Genomic DNA, 19,022 nt, shown 5'->3' with positions numbered 1-19,022 from the left:
CTATGCAAACGGCAATGTGTATGTTTTTTCATAGTTTCGTGTATTATCGGTAATGTACTGTGTACTATATGCATATTCCATAACATATAACATACAGTGTAAAGATAGTAAAACATCAAGGAAGTAGTATCTGGAAGAAATATTTAATGACCGTAGGGTGAGTGTTCCACAGGAAATGTACAGAGTTCTATTAGGCGGTTAAATGAAGGATTTGATGTGATGGACAGGGTGTGGGGAGGAAGGAGGGAGGGCTGCTTCTGCTGAGGCTTGAAGGTTGCCTCTGAGTTGAAGCCAGGGCAGTGTGGGGAGAAGAGCTCCAGGCAGGGAGAACTGACTGTGCAAAGGCCCTGAGGCATAGGGGTGGCCATAGGCATAGTGAGGAGCTTCAGGCAGAGTGTGCCAGGATCGGGTTACAGCTTGAAGCTACCCCTTTGGCTGTGGGGTGAAGGGTGGTCCGGAGGCGAGGCTGGCAACCAGTTAGTAGCCTAGGTAACCCAATAAATATTTGCCAGATGTGGAATGAATTGAACAAATACCCTGTCTTCTGTTGTTTGGACCAGCACCATCTGATAGAAAAAGAATGCAGGCCAGGTATGGAGTTTTAACTGTCTGGTTGCCACATTAAAAATAATAATAATAATAATAATAAAAAACAGGTAAAATGATCTTAAGGATGTATTTTATTTAACTCCATATATGCAACATGTTGGTATTTCAACATGTAACTAATGAGATATTTTACATTTTTTTTGGTACTAAGTCTTTTTGTAAATGTTTAGTTTGGGGGGGGTAGGGACAGACAGAAAGGGAGAGAGGGAGAGAGACTTGCAAGGAGGCTTTGCGCTGTGAGTGCAGAGCCCAACTTCGGGCTCAGTCTCATGAACTGTGAGTTCATGACCTGAGCTGAAACCAAGAGTCAGACACCTAACCTACTGAACCACCCAGGTGGCCTGTACTGAGTCTTTGAGTTTTATAGCACGTTTGGCCTAGCCTCCTTTCAGGTGCTCAGTAGTCCCGTGAGGCTGGTAGTTAGTGTATTGGACAGGGCAGTTCTGTTACTTTGTTAAAAATCAAACATTATATAATACTATTTGTAGAGCTCTGCACGGCCAGGAATGCACACTCCTGAATTTAGTGAGTTTTCTCCTTGCAGCTTTATTGAGATACTGACGTGTAACATGCATAAAGCTCAGGTGTATAACATGCTGGTTGGATAAATGTGTTTGTTGTAAGTGATTATACAGTTAGGTTACTTAGCACCTCCATTCCCTCTCATTATACCTTCTGCTCTATCTATTTAGAGGTGATCACTTTTCAGATCTACTCTCCTAACAGCTTTCGAGTATACAACACAGTATTGTTAACTGTAATCACCAGGCTGTGTGTCAGATCCCCAGAGCTCATTCATCTTACGATTGGAAGTTTGTTCCCTCTCACCAACATTCCCCCAATCCCTCACCCCCTAGTCCCTGGCAACACCATTCTCTGGCTCTAGGAGTTCAGCTTTCTAACTTCTTAATTTTTATTTTTTAAAGCTTGTGTGTGTGTGTGTGTGTGTGTGTGGTAATCACTACACCCGACGGAGACTTGAACTCATGACCCTGAGCTCAAGAGTCACATGCTCCACCGACTGAGCCAGCCAGGAGCCCTGAGTTCAGTTTTTGTAGATTCCACACGTAAAATGAGAACATACAGTAACTGTTCTCTGTCTGGCTCATAGCACTTAGCATAATGCCCTCGATGTTGTCTCACATGGCAGGATTTCCTTTTTATTTTCTTTTTGAATTAGTGGTTTTCTTTTCTTCTTCTTTTTTTAAATCTAATTCATTGTCAAGTTGGCTAACATACAGTGCATACAGTGAGCTCTCGGTTTGGGGGTAGGTTCCTGTGACTCGTGGCTTTCATACAACACCCAGTGCCCTTCCCAACATGTGCCCTCCTCCATGCCCGTCCCCCCATTTCCCCCTCTCCCTGCCCCCCAATCAACCCTCACTTTGTTCTCAGAGTCTCTTATGGTTTGCCTCTCTCCCTCTCTGGGTTTCCTTCTTGTTTACTATGGTTGCTGTCCCCATTGCATATGTCTACACCACATTTTCTTGATCCCTCCGTCCGTTCCGTGACTGTTGCGAGTGGTGCTCTGCTGAACGTGGGGTGCGCATCTCTCTCGAGGACCAGGATTCCATTTACGCTGGGTTTACTGTGATGGCGTAAGACTGAATTCCTACGGGGATCACCGGGTCAACACCGATCATCATTTCTGTGATGGCGTGTTGCGCGTCTGCGGGTCCGTGCCAGCTTGTGTTCTGCCCGGGAGGCTGAGTAGCTTGGGGTCCGGCTCTCTGTGTTTTCCTCACTTGATGGAGTAGCTTCTAAGGGGATCCCTCACGTCATCGTTTGGAATAGCAAAAGATGAGCAGCAACCCAAGAGGCAGGCAGTAGGACGCTGAGTAGATGTACCGCGTGCTGCCCGCTGGGGGGGCGGGGGGTGTGCTTCCAGAAGAAAGTGAAAGATGAGGACAAAGCCAGCTTCCCAGATTCAGTGAAAACATCAAGATACACTTGTCATATTTGGTATGATACCTCTTAGGTGCAAAAAGGGACAAATAAGAATATGCATTTGTAGGGGCGCCTGAGCGGCTCAGCTGGTTAAGCGTCCGACTCTTGGTTTCAGCTCAGGTCATGATCTCATGGTTTGTGGGTTTGAGCTCTGCATTGAGCTCGGAGCAGACAGTGCGGAGCCTGCTTGGGATTCTCTCTCCCCCTCCCTCTCTCTGCCCCTCCCCTGCTCATTCTCTGTCTCTCTCTCTCTCAAAATAAATAAACTTAAGAAAGAATGTGTTGTTGTATTTGCTTGTATTTGCCCAAAGAATTCCGGGAGGGTACACAGGAACTCACACACGGGGTTGGGTTTGTATACGGGGGTGGGGATGGGGGGTATACAGGACCGTGCAGAGGGGATGGGGCTCGTGGGGGAGATGGACACAGGAGTAGCTTTTTCCTGTTTGACACACGTATTTAAATTTGAGTCACGTACTACCTGTTTAAAAAAATTTTTTTTTTTTTAATTTTTTTTTTTTATGTTTTTATTTATTTCTAGTAGAGAGAGAGACAGCGTGAGCAGGGGAGGGTCAGCGAGAGAGGGAGTCACAGACTGAAACAGGCTCCAGGCTCTGAGCTGGCAGTCAGCACAGAGCCCGATGCGGGGCTCGAACCCACGAACCGCGAGATCATGACCTAAGCGAAAGCCGGACGCTTAACCGACTAAGCCACCCAGGCGCCCCTAAAAAAATTTTTTTTAAATATTTATTTTTGTGAGAGAGAGAGAGAGAGAGAGACACAGCATGAGCGGGGGAGGGGCAGAGAGAGAGGGAGACACAGAATCTGAAGCAGGCTCCAGGCTCTGAGCTGTCAGCACTGAGCCCGACGTGGGGCTCAGACCCATGAACCGTGAGATCATGACCTGAGCCGAAGTTGGACACTCAACCGACTGAGCCCCCCAGGCGGCCCCACATAGTGCTTATTAAAATTAGTGTGAAAAGAAGTTAATATTTTCTGTTTGCAGTTCCACGGTTTAAAGGCCTTTTCTGAGCACCTGCCCTGCAAGGGAGGCAGGGAGTATCATTCTGAAAGTGCCCTGGGCTGGAGAATCCTGGGCCGGCAGAGCAGGTACTTAGGGGCTGAGCTGATGCGGGGCAGCTTGAGGCCAGGGCCGTGGCCCACACGTGGGATGGAGGCCTGAAGTGGGGGGCTCAGTGGGGGGGCAACCAGCCCTTGTTTCCGGCTGGCTCTGTCTGCCTGGCCTGCTGTGTGCAGCAACCTGCAGACGCCCCATGTGGAAATGGTGGTGTTTTGCATTTAACTCCTGTGGAAATGTGGAAGGGGTATAGCAAGCGGTCGATCTGGAAGTAATCCAGTAATGGCAGTCACGTTTATTGAGTTTCTACTGTGTGCTCCGGCCTGTACTTAATTTTGTGCTTACTTGGTTCATTTCCTTGGTATCCCCACTTTCCAGATGTGGAAACTGAGGCCTAGTTGGTTGTCACATGGTGAGAAGCTGAAACTCTGCCTGATAAGGGGTGTGTTTGGGGAACAAGGACTCTAAACTTGATAAGGGCAAAGACTCTGTTCAGTGGAGTTTCTGAGCCCCAGCACTGCTGACATTTAGGGCTGAGTAACCCTATGATGTGGGCCTGTCCTTGCAATGTGGATGTTTGGCCCTACAAGGTGCCCAGAGCATAGTGACAGTAGTGACAGCAGAAGCACCTCCAGACATTGTTGGATGTCCCCTTAGGCATGTTTCCTCCACTTGAGAACCACTGTCTGAAAAAAATAAATCCTATGATGACATGAAATCCATGGTCCCCACATCACTTGGAGTAAAAGTTAAAAATGCCTGCAGTGGCATGTGAGTCCTCCAGTCTGCCCCTCCCTGTCCCCCACCTTCCTCCCTGACCTCATTTCTCATTGCTGTTGAGTCATAGTGGCCTCTCTATTATTGCTGTAAAATTGCAGACATTTTCCTGCCTCAGGACCTTTGGATCAGCTGTTTCCCGTGCGGTTCCCCCAAATGGCCTTTGGGTTTACTCCCTTGTTTCTCTAATATATTGCTGAGATAGACCTCAGCAAGTCCTTCCCACTTCTCTGAGTCCTTTTAATCCTAATACATGCACGCGCGTGCACACACACACACACACACACACACACACACACTGTATGAGTATTTCTTATGTGTCTACACTTTTCCTTTTATCTTGTTTACTCTGTGTCTTCTTACAAGGCTGTCAGCCCCAGGAGGGCAGGCCGTTTGCCGTGCGGTTCGTTGCTGTGTCCTCCGCAGCCGGAAGCTGTGCCCCGTAAATGGGTGGAGTGCCGTGTGTTGACTGCTGTGTCCTTAGCTGTATTCCTCTGGCTGGCACATGCCTGACTCTGCCTGGCTCCCTGGAATGTGACCAGATGTGGGGTTTGGTGACGCTCCAGAGTCTGGTCGGAGGAGAGGAAGTGGTTGGGGACAAAAATCCGCAAAGACGGCCAGGGCTGGATAGAGACCGTGCGGGCAGATGTGTGCTTTTACTGTAAGGGAAGGGCCCCTCATTGGGCGAGCTGGGGTCCAGGCAGGTCGGCAGCAGCTGCCCGCTGCCGGTGACACTTGGACGCTGCGGCTCCGTTCTGCTGGCTGCCTGCCCTCTCAAGACACGAGTCTTGGGTTTGCAGGTGGCTCCTGTCCCTGCCTTGCTGAGGTGTTCAGTTCTGCACCTTGGGGGTTAGGATTCGGTGAGGATTTGGGGCTCTCGCCCGAGCAGGGCCATACCCTGCCTTCCCGGGTGCTGGGGGGAGAGCTGGATGTGGCCCTCCTCCCCGCCCCCCCCCCCCCTCTTAGTGCCTCCAGGCTTTATTCTTAGCTCTGGTGAGTCAGAGAGTGAGGAGAGACGGCGGCTCAGCCCGGCCTCGGGCAGGGGACATCGGCACCCGCGTGACCCTGGCACCTGCCGCCCTTCCCCCAGCACACCACGGGCCGCCCTGGCCACGCGCCGCGCCGGGGCAGGGCGACCTCAGGCCTCCCGGTGCGTCTTTGGCTCGCCTGTGCTGGGGAAGCCGAGCCCCGTGCCGCCTCTGGAAACAGGATTAACGTCCCGAGGCCCAGCAGGTCCTGACCCGACTGCTGGGCCCCCGGCGGCTCCTTTTCTCAGCTTGCTTCTGCTTCACAGCTGCCCCTTTGCCGGCTGTGTCTCGCGTTTGGACCTGTTCTGAATCTGGCTTTATAAACCAGCGGTCACCTCGCCTCTGTGGGTCCGAGGCGGGACCCCTTGCTGGGCGGGCCTCCTTCTGTCCCTTTGCTGGGGCTCCGGTGCCGGCCTGTCTGGGTTTGAGTGCAGGCTCCACCAGGTCCTGCCCACGCACCTTCCGGCGAGGCTTCTGACCTCTCTGTGCCTCTGTGTCCCTCTCTCTAAAATGGGGGTAATGCAGGACGTGCCTCGTAGGGTGCGGCTCCGATGCCTGGGCGGAGCGACGGGCGTTGGAGCAGGAACACTGTGGCTGGCACACTGTCAGCACTTGCCATGTGCGATGTCTCATTGGTGCTCCTATCGGCCTCAGGTTCAGCCCCAGGGCGTTTGTGCCAGTTTCATGGTCAGCCTGCCCTGCACCCCTTGATCCCAGCCCATGCTGCCCGCAGCTGATTAGGCATCTCTGGGCAAGCTAAACCCTTAACCCTGCGGTCTCCGCAGCGGGTTCCGTTATTAGATTGCAGGTGAAGGAGACCAGAGCCCAAGAGGTGAGCTGATTTTCTGAAGGCTGAGGGGCAAGTGAGCGGTGGCGGCTGGATTCAGACTCAAGCCTCTGGCTCCAGGGCCTCCAGTCTTTGCTGCTGCCGCTTGAATTCATTTTATTTATTCCCTCCCTTCTGCGTTTTTGAAAAGGTGAAACCCGCACGGTGTCTTCCCCCATCCCTTAGTCCCTGCTGTCCCTCCGCCGTAGACGTGCTTCCCCCGGATCTTTGCACCACTGGCTCTTTCTGACCCTGGCACTCTCCTCTGCTGAAACGTCGCCTTCCCGGACCCTCACCTTGAACTTGCTGTCCCAGCATCCCTCCCCTCCCTCTGTAGCAAGCATTGCTCTTTGCAGTTATGTTTTGGGACCTTATATCTTTCTTTTTTAATGTTTATGTATTTGTTTATTTTGAGAGAACGAGTGAGCCGTGTGTGCATGTGGGGGAGGGGCAGAGAGAGAGGGAGCGAGAAAGAATCCCAAGCCAGCTCTGCGCTGTCAGTTGAGAGCCTGACACAGAGCTCCATCTCCTGCACTGCGAGATCATGACCTGAGTCGGAATCAAGAGCCGATGGGTACTGAGGAGGGCACTTGTTGGGAGGAGCCCTGGGTGTTGTACATGAGCAAGGAATCATGGGAATCCACCCCCAAAACCGAGAGCACACTGTATATGCTGTGTGTTAGCCAACTTGACAATAAATTTTATTTAAAAAGAAAAGAAAGGAAAAGAAAAATCAAGAGCCGGACACTTAACCTACTGAACCATCCAGGAGCCTCATGTGACCTTCTGTCCCTAGTGCGATGTGAGCCTTCAGAGGGCAGGGACGGTGCCTGATGTACCCCCACATGCCCTTGATCAGTCCAGACCTGGGTGCAGAGTAGGTACTCGGTAAATATTCATCGTGTGATGGAGAGGGTGAATGAATGAATGAGTGAGTGAGTGAATGAATGAAACCAAGCAACCCTTGCATTTATTGATGGGTCTCTTGTCCGGGAACTGAACCTGGAACCTTTTGGGTCAGTCATTTAGCCCTCCTGACTCACCTCTACCAGGTGAGTTCCCATTTCACAGATAAAGAAACAGAGGCCTGGCGAGGCCGCTGCCGTAGTGTAGCAGAGGCAGGTTTTTGCCTCCCCAGGGGCTATTTGGCAGGATCTGGAGACATCTTGGACGACCCCACCTGGCCGTGTGTGCTGGCTTGCAGGTTACACAGGACCTCAGTTTCTGTGTCTACAGAATGGGTTTTCGTACCTGCCTCCTGGGGTTGTCTGTGAGGATTGAATGTGACGGTGCGCTGACTGGTGTCTCTCAGAGAGGTCAGAGACGCTGCTTACCATCCTCTGAGGCATGGGGCGGCCTCCCAGAACAAAAAATCTTCTGGCTCCAAATGTCTCTAGTGCCGAGGTCGAGAAACCCTGCTTTCGGGTACGAGCCTGTGACGCGGTAGAGATGGGAGCCAGGCCGCCCAGCCTTGTGTGTGTTACCATTGCGCCCCGTGGGTAGGCGGCCGGGCAGCCGGGGAGTCCTTCGGCCTCTGCGTCACAGCGCTGCCTCTCCCTTCCGCATAGGTGAGCTCAGGGTCCCTGAGGCCCCAAGAAGCTTGGTGTCCTGCCTCGGAGAACACTGCCTTCCAGGCTGCCTGTGGGGTGGTGGTGGGGGGAGCGAGAGCCCTGCCGAGCTCCTGGGGTTCCCAGCATCCGGGTGAGAGGTCGTGCAGCTCAGGAGGTTAGGGCTCAGCGTGGGGCCGTGTGGGTCAGCGCCTGGCTCTGCCTCTTTCCGGCTCTGTGACCCTGAGCAAGCTCCATAGCCTCTCTGGGCCTCAGAGTCCCCTGGTCTGAAAAGGGAGAGTTTTGATAGCCTGGGCTTTGTAGGGGTTTGAATGGACTGCTGCTTGGAAAACACTTAGCACCCTGCCTGGCATTTCAGCTTTTGGGGTTATTGTAGGTGCCCAGTCAGTATGCGCTTTCTCTGTGTGCCCAGCTCAGCATTTAGAAATTTCCACCCTTAAGTCCCTGCTGTTGCTGTTTGTTTATTGAAAGTGCAAGTTCGTTTTGTTACTGGTAGTTTAGAGGTTAATCCCTGCAGAGTGGAAAATACAAATAGTGCTAAAAATAATAAAACAAAATGAATAACGTCTTCTCAGTCTACCCCCTGGAGGTAATCTCTGCTAGCTTTTGTTTTTCTTGCGTCTTTCTAAGAAAATTTCCCTGCCTGCAGAAGCATCCATGTACCCTTTCATACAACTGGGAACAGTAGTACATGCGTGTGGTTTAAAAACAGAGGGGCGCCTGGGTGGCCCAGCCGGTTGGGCGTCTGACATCTGCTCAGGACATGATCTCACGATTCGTGGGTTCGAGCCCCACGTCAGGCTCTGTGCTGACAGCCAGCTCAGCCTGGAGCCTGTTTTGGAATCTGTATCTCCCTCTCTCTCTGACCCTCCCCTGCTCACGCTGTCTCTCTCTCTCTCTCTCTCTCTCTCTCTCACTCTCTCTCTCTCTCAGAAATAAATAAAAAAACAGTGAAAAAAAAAGAATCCTATCTTTAAAAAAAAAAACACAAAAAACCCCAAAACAACAGAGGGGTGCCTGGGTGGCTCAGTCGATTAAACGTCCGACTTTGGCTCAGGTCATGATCTCATGGCTGGTGAGTTCAAGCCCCGCATCAGGCTCTGTGCTGACAGCTTAGAGCCTGGAGCCTGCTTCAGATTCTGTGTCTCCTTCTCTGTATGCCTCTCCCCTACTCATGCTTTGTCTCTCATTGTCTCAAAAATAAATAAACATTAAAAAAAATTTTAAAAAAGCAAACAAAACATTTTCTGGGTGTATAGAAGCATCTACACTTGGATTTAAATTCCCAGCTACACATGCTACTTGCAGGTATGTCACTCATACAGGTATAGAAACTGTATCCTCAGTTTCTATATCTGTAAAATGGGTTTAATTACAGTGGCTGCCTCCCAAGGTTGGTTGTGAAGATTAAATGGGATATAAAGCACTTATTAGCTCAGTCCTGGCACATGCTGCTGAGAACCTCAGTAAGCCCTTGGTCTTTTTGTTTCTGTTGATCGAGGAAGGTAACATATTTGTTTCCTGCAGATCTTTGCTGGAATATCATCCCGGCCCAGAGTTTTTTCTGTAATAGCGCCTACCACCCACCATTATTCTCTACCCCCATTAATTCTTCTTCAGGGGATTTGCCAACATTGGACAGGCACATAGCTATTTATCTGTTTAGTGTCTGCCTCATTTTAAAATTTTTAAAACTTTTTAAAAATTTACTTTTGAGAGAGAGAGAGAGCAAGTGAGCACACACGCAAGTGGGGGAGGGGCCGAGAGAGGGAGACAGAATCCAAAGCAGGCTCCAGGCCCTGAGCTGTAAGCACAGACCCCCACACAGGGCTCAAACCCATGAGCCGTGAGATCATGACCTGAGCCATAGCTGGATGCTTAATCTACTGAGCCACCCAGGCGCCCCTGCCTCTTTTGATAGAGTGATAGTCTGAGAGTAGAAATATGATGTCCAAATGTTATTGGCCCACAGTCCCATCCTGATAAATAATTGTCCACTTAGTGGTAGAGTGCCAGCCGTCCGGCGTTATCGCGGCGACCGCCGCAGGCCCCAGTGGAGTGCCTGCTTTCACAGTCAGTCCTTGTAACTAAATAGGGCTGAGGAACCTTTGCTTCTGTACTTGGGTGGCCCAGGGCAGCGGTTCAGACTCATAAGCTCGTACCCCTCTGTGGTCTGCCTGCCGTTCTCTACTGGCGCCCCTCCTGTCCGGGGGTCAGCCAGCAGGGCCCCCAAGCAAGGCTGCTTCCGGTGTCCCTGGGGGCCCTGGCCTGCTTCCCTCTAGAAGCCGTGTCAGCGAGGCCAGAGCAGCAGGATGTCAGGAACCCCTGTGAGGCTCCTGGTGAGGAGGTGCCCGCACACGCCGCCTCCTTGACCAGCTTGATTGAGCCAGGTGGGGCCGGCCACTTGCTGTGCTGGGCACCAGTGGGGTGGCTTCTGGACCTGACCCAGCCAGGGGGAGTGATGGTGTGGAAAGCCATTGAATGAGCTCAGGACGGACCCGAGTAAACCTGACGGCATGTGGTAGGCAGACTGATGGCCTCTCCAAGATGCCCTTGGCCTGGTCCCTGGAGCCCGTGATTATGTGATGCTGCAGCAGAGGGCAAGGAAGGTGGCGGGTCGAAATAGGCGCAAGGTCATCGCAGCTGACCTTGAGATGGCAGGGGTCCTGGTTATCTGGGTGGGCCCAAGAATCACGAGGAATGTGGAAGAGGGAGACCCAGGAGAGGAGATTCGGAGAAGTGGCAGTGAGATTAGCCCTTGGTCTTGTGCCCTTGGCTTTCAAGAGGGAGGCAGAGGCGGTGAGCCAAGGACGGTGGGCGGCTCCTAGAAGCTGAAAGAGGCAAGGACATGGATTCTTCTTTAGAGCCTCCTGAGGGAACGCAGCCCTGCCCACACCGAGATCCCTTTCAGATTCCTGACCCTTCCACCCGTATGATTGAATATCTGTGTTCCCTGAAGCCACCCAGTGGGTGGTGAGTTATAACGGCAGCCATAGGCTATGAGCACAGGTAAGGGGTTCCGAACTTGCTGGTGATTTGAGGACCCCCATCTTCGTGGCCCAGATTTTTGATGGATGCAGGCACGCTCCAGAAGGCCCTTCTAAAATTCATAGGTTACCCATCCCTGGGGGACAGCTCGGCAGTCACACTTCCAGTCCCAGCCTCATGGCAGACAAGCCGGGTGACCTCTGGCAAGTTCTGTGTCTTCTGTCTCAGTTTCCTCACCTAATAAAGGGGCATCAAAATAAAACCTCCCTTCTGGGTAGTCATGGAGGTTAAGTCAATTAATTCACTTAATGCAAAGAAATAGTGCCTGGCACATCGTTAGTGTTGAGTTGATGCTGGGTGGTTATTATTATTATCAATAACAATGTAAGATCACCATGTTAAGAGTTTAATGATATAATCGTCATTTATTGTCATTACTGCCATAAGAAGTAAGTCTCCTGACAGTAGTCCTCTAGTGAATGTGTGGGACCCTGTGTGCATACGATTTTATTGAATCTTGAGAATAGCTCTAGGAGACAGGTATTCTTAGCCTTAGTCAGAGATGAGGCTCAGAGAGGTTAAGTAACTTGTCTAAGGTCACCCGGCAAATAGGGAAGAAAACTGTGTCTGTAAGAGACAAGGGAATACATAGTCTTTTGGGGAAATGGGGTGGGTGATGGGGAAGAATAGGAAAAGAGGGGAACAGAAGGGAAGAAGTGGGCTCTAAAAAAGTCAGCTGAAGAGGGTGTAATTAATACTAACGATCAACATTTATATGAGTGTTTATGGCCCTCTTGGGGGAAGACGGCAGTATCCCCATTTTGCTGGTGGCCTATTTGAGCCTACAGAAGATTAGGATTTACCCAGAAGGTAGACTACTACTGGCAGTAGTATAAGCCCTAAATTCATGTGTGTCACATTCTGAATCATAGTGTGTAAAAGTTGATTCAGTGTTTCAGAACTTGTATTATTAGGATGCTTCGTGTTGTAAGTGAGAGCAAATTCATTTTAAACTTGTGTGAACAGGGGGCCTGGGTGGCTCAGTCAGTTAAGCGTCCAACTCTTGATCTCAGCTCAGGTCTTCATCTCAGGGTCATGAGCTCAGGCCCTGTGTGGCGCTCTGTGTTGGGCATGAAGCGCAAATTTGTGTAAAGAATACAGTGAATTTATCAGAGAGGTGCTATGGGAGGGAGGCCTGCAGGTGAAGTGTGATCCAGCAGCACCTCCCCTGCCCCCCATGGCACCAAGTACCATTTTTCTTCCATCTCCACCTTTATGGTGTCCACTTTGTTCTCACTTCTCCGTGGTGGTGGCACTCCTTCCTTCCCCTCCCAGCTTTGGCTGCTTGTCTTGTAAATAGCTGAGACACCTGTAAAGCCCACCTGCTCTCTCTGCATCACTGGGGACGAGAGAGTAGTGTCCTTGCCGTGATGGGCTTGCTGTGCATCAGGTTCTAGATCTCTTCAGCAGGTGGGTGAAGGACTCTGCTGATTGGCTGGTTCTAACGGACACCTGGCCCAGGAGTTTCGCCTGAGTGTGTGGCTGAGTGGACAGCAGGATTTCTTTATGAATGATGGCCAGGGGCTGTTAGGGAAGGGATGGTGTGGGGGGAGGGAGCTGGGGGGGACAGCATAGACCCCCTGCAGCACCGCCTTCGGGAAGCTGTCTTATTGCCTGGTGCCTCGGTTTCCTCATCTGTGTAATGGGGATAGTGGCCACGTCTCTTCCGGGGACTGAGTGACATGCCTCGTATGTGAGGTGCTCAGTGTGCTGATTGTCGTCATTCTGCCCCAAGAGAGGGCTGCGCGGTGACACCGTTCAGGAGCGGTTTTCCCAACTCACAAAGCTCATGGGCCAAGCGCACTTGGACTCACATCCTCCAGTGTCAGGGCTGTGGGAGGTGGCGGGGCACGTAAGGGGGACTGAGCTGCGGAGGCGTCCTGTGGCGAGAAGCCCGGTGGGGGAATCCCATATGAGGGTTTCCTGGGAGCACATCCCCTCACGGGCGCTTTCTGAGCCGGCGCTGGGACTGTTGTCTGGCCTCGCTTCTCCCAGGTTTTGTCACCAGCACTGGTCGAGGGGCGCTCAGTTCGCAGACCCAGAGCGTGGTCACAGCAGCCTGGTTGCTGAGGCTCCCTGGCCCCGGGGCGGTGGGGGGCGGGGTGGGGACGGCCTGGGTGGAGGCCACACTCTCTGGGAATCGGGAATCCTGGCCCTTCCAGAAACCCCCCAGCCGCCCTCTGCAGTCGCTTCCTACGAAATCCCAGATGGCAGGGTCACGCTGCTCGTCTCCAAGCGTGGTGGTCAGCGGTGGGGGGAGGGGCGGCCCCTTTGCCCAGCCAGTGAGGGACTCCGGAGGCCCTGACACTTATCTTCCCTCCGGTGACAGCTGTCAGGGCCTCCACTGGCCGCGGCGGAGGCAGTGTGGGGGCCTGCTTCCCACAGCAGATTCCCTTTCCCCTTTTCACGTGCCCCCTCGGCTACCTACCCCTACTTCCCCTCCCTGCCCCTGCCTCCCTCTGGGGTGGGCGGGTGTCACAGGCCTGTGGCTTGGAGCCGGAAGCTGATTGTGAAGAGCCAGCGCCCCCTTCGCTGAGCTGGGTGCACGGCCTCCGTGTCCTTGGCTGCCCCCCGCCCCGGTCCCTCTTGCTCCCTGCCGCGCGCCCGCGTTTCTCTGCCCTGGAAGCTCCCAGACTCCCAGCTGTGCTGGGGGCCGTGGTGGCCTGCGATCATGAGTAATTACTAGCGTCTGCCACTCACCGTCACCGGCTGTCTCTGCGCCGGCCCGGCTGGTGCGAAGCACCTCATTGCTGGCCTCTGAAACTGGCCGAAACCCTCCCAGGCCCTCGCGTTCTCCTGACCAGGTTACCACTGAGCGGCGGGCGCTGGGACAGGTGGAGCGGCCCGCACGGGTTTGCACGAGGTCGGGGCCTGCACTTCAGTCCGCACGTACCTGGCCAGACCTGGGCTCCGAGCGGGTTCCACCTGGATGCATTGTTAATTTTTTATAGCAAAGTAGGAAATAATGTTGAGAAGGGAGGTGGGGGAGGCCTGGTGGGGCCGTTTGCTCAGTAACTTCCGGGCACCTGCCCGGTGAGGGGACAGGAGTCCAGAGTAAATACACATGGCATTGGGGAATTTGCATGGTCCTTGTAGGACAGAGGCAGTGACAATTAAGAAAAGCATTGCAGGGGCGCCTGGTGGCTGTCATTTGGGCACCAGCTCAGGTCATCATCTCACAACTTTAGCTCAGGTCATGATCTCACGGTTTGTGGGTTTGAGCCCCGCGTCAGGCTCTGTGCTGACAGCTCAGAGCCTGGAGCCTGCTTCGAATTCTGTGTCTCCCTCTCTCTTTGTCCCTCCCATGCTCACATCCTGTCTCTTTCTCTCTCAAAAAGTAATAAACAGTAAAAAAAAAAAAATTTTTTTTAAAGAAAATCATTGTAAAGGTTGGGGATGGGGGGAAAGCTTCGTTTTTGGAGCAGGTTGGAGGGGAAGGAAAGCTGCTTAAGGGAGATATCCAAGTTGGGGTTTGAAGGATGTATAGGAGTTTGTTACAGTCGAAAGACATGGCAAGGAGAGCATCTAGCAAGAGGTATCCCAAAGCACCATTCATTTGGCCAGCACCTGGGGGGTGCCTTAAACAATGCCTGACACGAGCTTCGTACCTGCTTCTCTGAGTGAATGCCTCAGTTGACACATTGGGGTGGGAGAAATGATAGAAACAGAGGGGGCGCAGGTGTGGAAGGCCTCATGAGCCCCGGCAAGGATCAGCTTTTGAAGGTGATAGGGAGCCGTTCGAGGTTGTTACCCAGAGGAGAGAGAACAATCACATCTGTCACAATTTATTAACACAAATATTAAAATTTTTTTAAAAAAATTTATTTTTGAGAAAGAGTGTGGATGGGGGAGGGGCAGAGAGAGGGAGACACAGAATCTGAAGCAGGCTCCAGATTCTCTAGACCTTGAACCCACAAACCCTGAGATCACGACCTGAGCTGAAGTCGGACGCTCAACTGACTGAGCCGCCCAGGCGCCCCCTGTTAACACAAATATTTTAAGTCTGTGGATTTTCCTCTGAGCAGGAAAGTCTTACTGCTTTTTTTTTTTTTTTTTAATATTTTCATTTATTTCTAGGAGAGAGAGAGACAGCGTGAGCAGGGGAGGGTCAGAGAGAGAAAGAGTGACAGACTCTGAAACAGGCTCCAGGCTCCGAGCTGGCTGTCAGCTCGACAGAGCCCGACGCGGGGCTCGAACCCACGAACCGCGAGATCATGACCTAAGCGAGAGTCGGACGCTTAACCGACTAAGCCACCCAGGCGCCCCAAGTCTTAACTGCTTTTAAACACCCATGGAAAGATCTTCCATTTCACTCAACACCAAAGGAGAAGGAATTTAAGCCACAGAGAGGTATTGTCCACCAGCACGTCTGCAGAGGTCAGCAAGCCTGTAGTATCCGGTTCGGGAACTTGTCCCGCTTGTCCCTTGTGAGGTGGTGTATAAATTGATGCCCCGTTGGGGGAGGGGGTAGTGTCTGTCTCCATTTTAAAAGCAGGCACCTTTTGTCCCAGCAGGTTCACCTGTAGAAAGTTACCATATAAGTATGCCTGCACGTTTGTGAAATGAGGCACCTACCAGGGTGTCCGATCACTGCTGTGCTGCCAGTCTGTCCGAGCGGCCTGGTGCCCACTCAGCAGGGGGCTCGTCACATAAAGTCAAGAGCATCCTGCAGCGGAGTACCACGCAGCTGGAACAAAGAACGAGGAAACACTGTGTGCAGCGCAGGGTGACCTTTAAGATCTGTTATTAAATGAAAGAAGCTGGGTGCCTGGCTGGCTCCGTCAGAAGAGCATGTGACTCTTGATCTTGGGGTCCGGAGTTCAAGCCCCACGTTGGGTGTAGAGATTACTTAAATAAATAAACTTAAAAAAATCTGAAGAGAAACAAGCAAGGTACAGAACAGTGTAAGGAGTGTGCATCCTTCCATTTGGTAACAGAAAATACATATTTTTGTAAATATACATGCACAAAATAGTTTCTGGCAGGGTACATGAGAAACCAATAATGATTGCTCCTAGAGAGAGGACCTAGGGACTCACTCGGGCTGGGAAGATGGCTGGTCACTTTTCCTTTTTCAAAAGAAGTAAAATTAAGTACTCAAGGATAAGACATCGATTAAAATCAGTGGTTTTTTTTTTTTTAAACAAAGCAAGATACAGAACACGTTATATATTGTGCTTTCTGGGGGAACAAAATAGATAAAAGTGTATGTGGAAGATATTTGGATGTTAGGAATGATAGTTTTGCCTGTGGGGTGGGCTGGGGGGCTGCAAATTCGGAGAGGGAGACTTTCACCATATGTATGCCATTGTGTGTGGTTTGAAGCAACTTTTTAGCGCATAGAATGTCTGGCCCGTTAAAAATAAATTAATACAGGGAGAGAAACATAGATGGATGCCTGGGGGGTTGGGTGCACAGTTGGCTAGATTGTATGGATGAGTTGGCGCATGGCTGGGTAGATGATGGGTGGGTATGCATGGTTGCATTTGTAGAGAATGGCTAGATAGATGGGTGGGTGGGTAGAGGCGTGCATGGATAGAGAGGAGGTAGATAGTTCGATGGGTGGGTGGATGGGTGGATGGATATGTGCATGGGTAAGGAGGGGGTAGATGGTTCGAGCGGTGGATGGATGGGTGGAGGGTACATGCGTGGGTAGGGAGGAGGTGGATGGATGGGTGGTTGGGTGGGTGCGTGCGTAGGGAGGAGAGGGATGGATGGGTGGTTGGGTGGGTGCGTGGGTAGGGAGGAGGTGGATGGATGGGTGGTTGGGTGGGTGCGTGCGTAGGGAGGAGAGGGATGGATGGGTGGTTGGGTGGGTGTGTGGGTAGGGAGGAGGTGGATGGATGGGTGGTTGGGTGGGTGCGTGAGTGGAGAGGAGGTGGATGGGTGGGTTGGTGCTTGGATGGGTGAGTGGGTAGCTGGCTAGATAGAATTGGGTGGATGACGTGTGGATGGGCTCGTGGGTGGGTGGGTATGCATCTGTGGACGCATGAATGGGTGTCTGGATACGTAAGATAACCTGGCTGTGGTGGGTAGGACTGAGCGGGGCCAGGAGGTTAGGAGAGAATGGTTAGGAAATTACTGCAGTGGTCCAGGCAGGGAATAATGTCCCACACGTGGACCCACCTTCTGGTGTCCATAACTGCGTATACTAAGGCCCAGCGTTGTCTTACGAGGTGGGCACGTTCCTTTGCAAGGCGCTTTCTCCGACATCTGCTTGTGGGCAGCTCTGCGTGTACCGTAACCGCCACGGTCTCATGTCGCTGCCACCACCGCCTGAAGAACCAACCGCATGTGACACGAAACCAGTGAGAGTGACCGGTCTTTGACTTCGCTCACTCTTCCTCCTCATCAGGTCCTTGTTTGCAAGGCCATCTTCCAAATGCGCAAGCCCCAGAGGCATGGCCTTGTCCTTTTAGGGTTTCTTTGTGTCTAGAAGTTTCCTAGCTAATCCCTTTGTGTGCGTTGACCTTTTCAAATTTATTTTACAATGATTTCTCGATTTCTCGTTCTTGGTTCTGGAAGAAATAATTGTTGCTTTTGTAGACTAATTACATCGCAGAAGGACCAGCTTAGGTGCCTCGTTAATACCCAGAGCTCCCTCGCCCTCTCTCTCTTTTTTAAAGTCCAATCCTTTCTTTTTATTAAGCATCTTAATAACCATTTCGAAGTGTAGACTTGAGTAGTGATAAGTGTATTCACATTGTTGTGTATCACAGGGTCTCTTTTCTGAGAAACTCAAAGCTCGTAGTTTGATCAGATAGTCAAATGTGCTTTTTAAGTGAAATGATCTTTGTGTTCCAATTACCTTCTTCTTCCCACCCCCCAACCCCCAATGTTCTTTGATGTGGCTTCAAAGCTTGTCCCGGAGTCCTAAGATTCTGGGTTCCTTGCAGTTTCTTGGTGGTCTCGCTTCACTGAATGTGGGGAGGCTGTTGGGATCAGGGAGATCTGGAGCTTTCTGGAGGGGTGTGTTGTCTGGTGGCGGGGAGACAGTGCCAGGAGGGAAGTAGGTGCCATGGGGCCTGGACCTCGTCCTAAGCCAGGCTGCTCCCCAGCTCCAGGCTATGGCCGTAAAACAGGAATTTGGGTCTGGTGCTGCCAGGTTTTCCTGATTTTCTGAGAGAAGCCAGATCTGAGTTGTTGTATGAAGTCTCCTGATGTTAGATCTTGGCAGCTAAGCGGAGATTTTTACAAGCGTGCTAAAACAGCAGGAAGAACAAGCCGTCTCCGGGCCAGTGTGGCCTGGGGTCACCTGTTGTAGACTTCTAATCTCACCCGACCTAGTAGTGGTAGAAATAGGAAAGGAAGACCCACGATCGGGCAATAACTTTTCCCCAAGTCGTATAAGTAAGTGGTCAGTGGTCTAATCAGGACTTGAATTCAGTTCTCCGTTATAGAAGTCCTGCCTGCTGGTGGAAAGTTTTTTCCTGGGCAGATATACCCATTCTGTTTATTATGCATCTGGCTACTTATCTGTTTGGCATGTTTCTTTTTTAAATTAAAAATTTTTTATTTTAGAGAGTGTGAGTGGGAGAGAGGGGCAGAGAGAGAGAGACACAGAGAGAGAATATCTTAAGCAGGCTCCACCCTCTGTGCATAGCTCAGCACAGGGCCCCATCCCACAGCCCTGGGATCATGACCTGATCCAAAATCCAGAGTCGGACGTTCAGCTGGCTGAGCCACCCGGGTGCTGCTATTTGGCATGTTTCTAATGAAATACGTGTGAGTTTTTAAAAAAAATAAAAGCAATTAAAACAAGTTTGTGTCTGAGGCTGGGTAACTTAGTGGTTCAGTGCAGGGACATCAAAACCAAGTTGGCTGGGTTCGAATGGGGCCCCAGATCTTACCAGCTGTGTGATGCTGGGACAGATCACCAAACCTCTCTGTGCCTTAGCTCTCCCTTGTGAAAAAGGACTGATAAAGTGCTCACAGAAGGAAGGGAGGGAATTCATATAAAGAACTTAGAATAGGGCCTGCCGAGCACAGAGGACTGTGATTTGGGGTTATCCTTCATGCTGATACTGATGGTGCTAATGGTGGTGATGGCGGTGATGATGGTGGTGATGGTGATGGCAGTGATGGCAGTGATGGTGATGATGGTGGTGGTGGTGGTAGAGATGGTGGTGGTGATGGTGGTG

The 19,022-nt window shown here is 51.6% G+C and overlaps 1 protein-coding gene across 2 annotated transcripts in view; it reads left to right on the top strand.

Annotated features, from left to right (window-relative positions):
* Positions 1-19,022, top strand: part of ABCC1 (ATP binding cassette subfamily C member 1) — a 136,577-nt gene that overhangs the window by 19,021 nt on the left and 98,534 nt on the right. The window lies entirely within an intron of this gene.

The sequence above is a fragment of the Hyaena hyaena genome, unplaced genomic scaffold (genome assembly GCF_003009895.1).
Source record: "Hyaena hyaena isolate Hyena2069 unplaced genomic scaffold, ASM300989v1 scaffold_76, whole genome shotgun sequence".
NCBI classification, from domain to species: Eukaryota; Metazoa; Chordata; class Mammalia; order Carnivora; family Hyaenidae; genus Hyaena; species Hyaena hyaena.
Note: the sequence above shows the minus strand (reverse complement) of the source record. Positions and strands in the feature narration are given on the sequence as shown.